Genomic DNA, 5,268 nt, shown 5'->3' on the forward strand with positions numbered 1-5,268 from the left:
TTTTCTGTCTTCATTTATGTTGGAAGTGGTAGCAGAGCTGGTATATCATGTTCAGGTGGAAACGAGCAATCTAACTTCTAACTCTGTTAAATTTCATATATTCTGTTTTCACGTATGCCTGGATGTTACACCTGGTAAAGCAGCCACACTGATCATTTTATTAAAGATGAAAGAATTTAGACAGTTTGTAACGCTCAGTGATGCCGCAGAGTTCCTTTGACTTTGGGATCTGCAGTGGAGTTTGGACCTGGAAACGGCTAATGACATCAGACTTAAAGACCGGATAGCATCTCTATTGCTTAATACATAATTGTGTTGTGAATATTCATCCTTAATCTGTAAAAAAGCATAAGGTTCAGAAAAACTATAGTAATTACAAAATGGTACATTTCAGGCTAGAGTCAAAGGAGTTTGCAAAGAAAAGCGTCTGGACTTCTTTAAGTTGCTTGAAGATGTTTCACCTCTCATCTGAGAAGCTTCTTCAGTTCTAAGGTCAAATGGCCGAGAGTCCCAGATTTAAACCCAGTGGGAGTATCCCCCCAAAGAGGGACAAAGGACCCCCTGGTGATCCTCTAATCACATGCGCCAAGGTGTGAAAGCGGGTGTGGGACCTAATCAGCCAGGGTTTCGGGTGAGCTCATTGTGAAACCTGGCCCCACCTTGTCATGTGAATTCCTGAGGTCAGATGGCCCAGGATGTGAGTGGGCGTTAAGGCGTCTGAGGAGGGAACTCAAAACTGGATTATAGATGGCACCAACTGTCTGCCATCTATAATCCAGTTTTGAGTTCCCTCCCCAGACGCCTAGATGGCACCAACTGTCTGCCATCTATAATCCAGTTTTGAGTTCCCTCCCGAGACGCCTTAACGTAATTTTCTCAATAAATGTGTAATTTGCATTCTGCTTAATATGATTGTTTCTTATAGAGATTAAATACAAGCTTCTGAAAATATGTATGACTGTAACTCTAATAATAAAAAGCCAGAACAATCTTACTTTTAAATGTGGTATAATTAGTTTGAAAACATATGTGCATAAACAATAGAATAGAGAAGCTGCTAATAGTCAAAATAGCTGAAACAACTTAATTTAAAATATATATTTTTGCATTTCTTTGTGTCTGATGGTGTTGACAAAAACCTTGCAGTTCTCCAGCAAAAACATAAATTATTAAAAAATGTTACACCTGAGAGATGGTACCAAAACACGGTGAGACAGCCAAAACTTTGTGTAACAATTATATATAAATATGTTTTTGAAAAATCAAAAAATATATTTTAGAAAATTAAAACCTGTTTTGTCCCTAATCTGAGGAATCACTGTTTTACATAAACTAAGCACACTATGGTTAAAACTAGAGATGGACCGATCCGATATTACGTATCGGTATCGGTCCGATACTGACCTTAATTACTGGATCGGATATCTGAGGGAAATAAAAAATGTAATCCGATCCATTAAATATCAAAAAAACACCTCACAAAACTTGCGACACGGCGTAACTTTGCTCATAACCGTAGCACGTCGGAGCAGTATGTGTCACGTGATAGAGCGGCTGTGTGTATTTGTAGCCTCACTACCAAACCAGCATTTCATCTCCGAGGAAGTTATCCCAGAGAGAAGTAAAGCAAGTGTGTAAGTTCATCTCTGAATGTTTGTAAAGCGTTCCCATGTTAAGCTTAACAACCGATATATGGAGCGACTGCCTCTCTCTCTCCCTCCCCTTCCTGCTGCTACTTCAATCGTGAAACTTATTAATGATCAGCTGATCGGCTTTTCTGTCGCGAGTCCGTCTCTCTTCTTTGTTTTTGGTCCACTTTGCACCAGAAAGAGGAAACTAGCGGCTGAACAACAGCAGCACGTTTAAGCTTGATAAGCTGTTGTTAGAATTTATTTAATATTACTTTCTACACCAGGATCCTTTTCACGCAGCTGACGGCTGGTAACTGTGCAGGCGGATCTAGCAAAGTTTAGCCAGGGGCCAATAGGGCATGAACAGGGAAAAGGGGCACAAAGACATACTTTTCTTTCTTATTCTCATTTAAAATGTCTAGCTTTTAATAAATAATTATCTGAATCTTACACCCAAAGTTTTAATCTGATGTAAAATGTATAGAAGTCCATTACTGTATATAGTAACTGTTAAGTCTAATATACCCTAGTAAGCTATAGTACTTTTTCCTTTGGGAAGGTACCATCTGTGCAGTCTGCAATTCTGTTGAAGAAAGATGTTGAATTTATTTAATTATTCTTGAAAAATAATTTATTTCTGTGCACTTTTTTTCACCCTGCATCAAATTAAAGTTGATTACGTCGATTAAGCATCATGAGGTGGAGGGTGGGGGTGGTTCCCTATTTTTTTTTTTGCTGGGAGTTTGCAACCCTATTAGTTAGGTTGCTTAATATTTCTGCTAAGTACTCTTTAAAATACCAGAATAGGAAGGATGGAGTAGGTTTAAGTTTATTAGATTGATCAGTGTTGCTGAACTATGACATATTTTGGGTGCAGTGTATTTTTTACTTACAGGTATAACAGAATAGCTTTAGTGTTGTTGTTTATTTAAACCTGAGTATGAACTTATAGAAAATGCAGCAAGATATTAAAAAAAGGTTTTATTGATTTAAAAACACACTATATCGGATTCATATCGGTATCGGCAGATATCCAAATTTATGATATCGGTATCGGTATCGGACATAAAAAAGTGGTATCGTGCCATCTCTAGTTAAAACCCACTGAATCTCTAAGCTTTGTGAAAATAATCTCTTTTATATGGCTCCTCCAACACCCAAGTTTTTGCTTCAGCCACTACCCGAACCGCTTTCTGCTTGGCCTATCAGCACCCATCAGCTGCCTGTGGGTGGCGCTGTCACTTGGTGTTTGGTCTCTCTGTGGTAGAGTATCACTTACTGGTCCTGTTACAACACACAGTAGTGTTTTTGTGTAGCTTTTCTGCAATTAATTAATTTATAGTCAAAGTATTCACTCACTCTGTCTTTACTATTTACTCTTCATGTCATGTTTCGGCTGTGTGCAGGCAGGAGAAGGACCCAAACGCAAAACTCACCGAGACAAAAGTGAACTCAAAACACTGCTTTATTGCAGGCTAGCACGAAAAATATAACAAAACTAAACTGGGACATGGATAACTAACACACAGGGAAACACAGCCATGAGGGAGAACGCGACACAGAACTGAGGGAGACACAGACATAAATACACAGAGGGTTAACGAGGGAAGTGGGAGCACACGAGGAACACAGGTGACACTGATAATCATAACAAGACACGGCAGGAGTGAACGCAACACTGACGGGAGACTGACAAAGTAAAACAGGAAGTACAGAGGTTCAGACAGGAGGAGAGAGAGCACGGGGAGAGCACAGACACAACGGGCTGGGGAAAACATGGAATAAAACACAAGGAGAGACGAGGGATCACAGATACACAGAGGGGCACACAGGGGGTAAGAGCCACAAGGGGGAAAACACATAAGGAACAACGTAACAGGGCAGGAACCATGGCCTAAATACAGAACAACATACCAAAAATACAAGAGAACCAAGAATGCTGGGCCAACATGGCCCAGGATCATGACACTTCATTTGTCTCTTCTGCACTGTCAGATGCATTGTTGAATGCTGAAAATGCTGAAAGACCAGAGATGGGCACTACTGTAATCTGATTACTTTTTTCAAGTAACGAGTAAAGTAAGAGATTACTATTGCAAAAAAGGTAATAAAATTACTGTTACTTTCCCCTTAGCATGCTGCGTTACTGCGTTACTAAAACCATAAAAAAATTGTTTGCAAGACTGTCTCATGACAATGACATAAGCGAGTGTGACGTTCATGGCAACAGCTGTCTGCAGATCAACAATGGATAATATATCGAGTGCGGGAAAGAGTATGACCGTGCAGCAAAGAGTGAAAGTACTGACCTTACTTTGAGTTTGATTCCATAAGTGACAAAAACATTAGCGTCCGCTGTTCACTGCATATGATGAAAACTTCTTTTTACAGCAAAAAAACCCCTTAACTTACGAGCAAGCACCGAGAGTATGCTGCCACGGTAATGTGAAATTCACAGAGAAACTCCCAGATCCTTCCACTGACTGCTGCGACTCACCTGCACCAGGGCAAACTTCAGCCTGCCTCACTCCTGCTATACAAATGAAAATAGAGCAACAGGACCGCTGAGTCTTTGATTTTATTCATTTTCTGCTGTGTTTTACTTGCATCTATTTAAAAGACTGAGTGTAAACACAAAACCTTTTTATTTTATGTGCTGGAATGTGCAGAAAATAGGTTTAAATGTTAAACAAATTTCCTCCAGTCAGAAAATGTTGCATAATTTAATGTTTGCTTGATGCATAAAGTCAAAAGATTAAAACTAATAAAACTAGTTTTAAAAAGCGACTTTGTCATCTGATTTAATTTTGTATGATGGATTATGCAGAAAAAGTAGAATTGGGCTGAAAGATCTATCGCTTTATCACCTATTCAGGTTGTAAATCATGTTCTTAAAAAGTAACTAAGTAACTAATTGCTTTTGAAAATAAGTAATCAGTAAAGTAACGGGATTACTTTTAGGGGGAATTAATCAGTAATTAGGTTACTGATTACTTTTTTCAAGTAACTCGACCAACACTGTGAAAGACTGAAGTCCTTGTATGTGCTCCTGACAGATTTTTACCTAAGATAATGAATGCTCTTGGTCCCCTTTTGATGTTTGTTAAGTCATCCATAAGGAACCTTGCGGTAATTTGTGACGCGGCGCTCACTTTGGATGTTCATGTCAAATCTCTGTTGTTGTTTTTTTTTATCAGTTAAGAAATGTTGTTAAATTAAGCCCTATTGTATCTCGCACTGAACTGGAGATTGTTATATATGCATTCATTTCATCAAATTTGGACTACTGTAATTCACTGTTTATATTTTTAAGCAGAAACTTCCTGGAAGATCTTCAGCTTGTTCAAAACGCTGCAGGAAGGCTTCTGACCAAATCTTCTAAGTACTCACATGTGATACTGTTGCTAATACTGTTGCTAATACTGTTGCGAAGACAGGCGGACTGCATTGGCTCCCCAATGAATTTAGAGTCCATTTTAAGATTCTGGTTCTGACTTTTAGAGCTCTTCATGGAGAAGCACTAGCTTACATTATTGAACAGCCCTATGTCCCTGCCAGGTCCCTGAGGTCATGTGGTCAGGGCCTACTTGTTATACATACAAGGCTGAGAACTAAGGGAGACAGAGCATTTGCTACT

The sequence above is a fragment of the Oreochromis aureus genome, linkage group 3, assembly GCF_013358895.1.
Source record: "Oreochromis aureus strain Israel breed Guangdong linkage group 3, ZZ_aureus, whole genome shotgun sequence".
Classification (NCBI taxonomy): domain Eukaryota; kingdom Metazoa; phylum Chordata; class Actinopteri; order Cichliformes; family Cichlidae; genus Oreochromis; species Oreochromis aureus.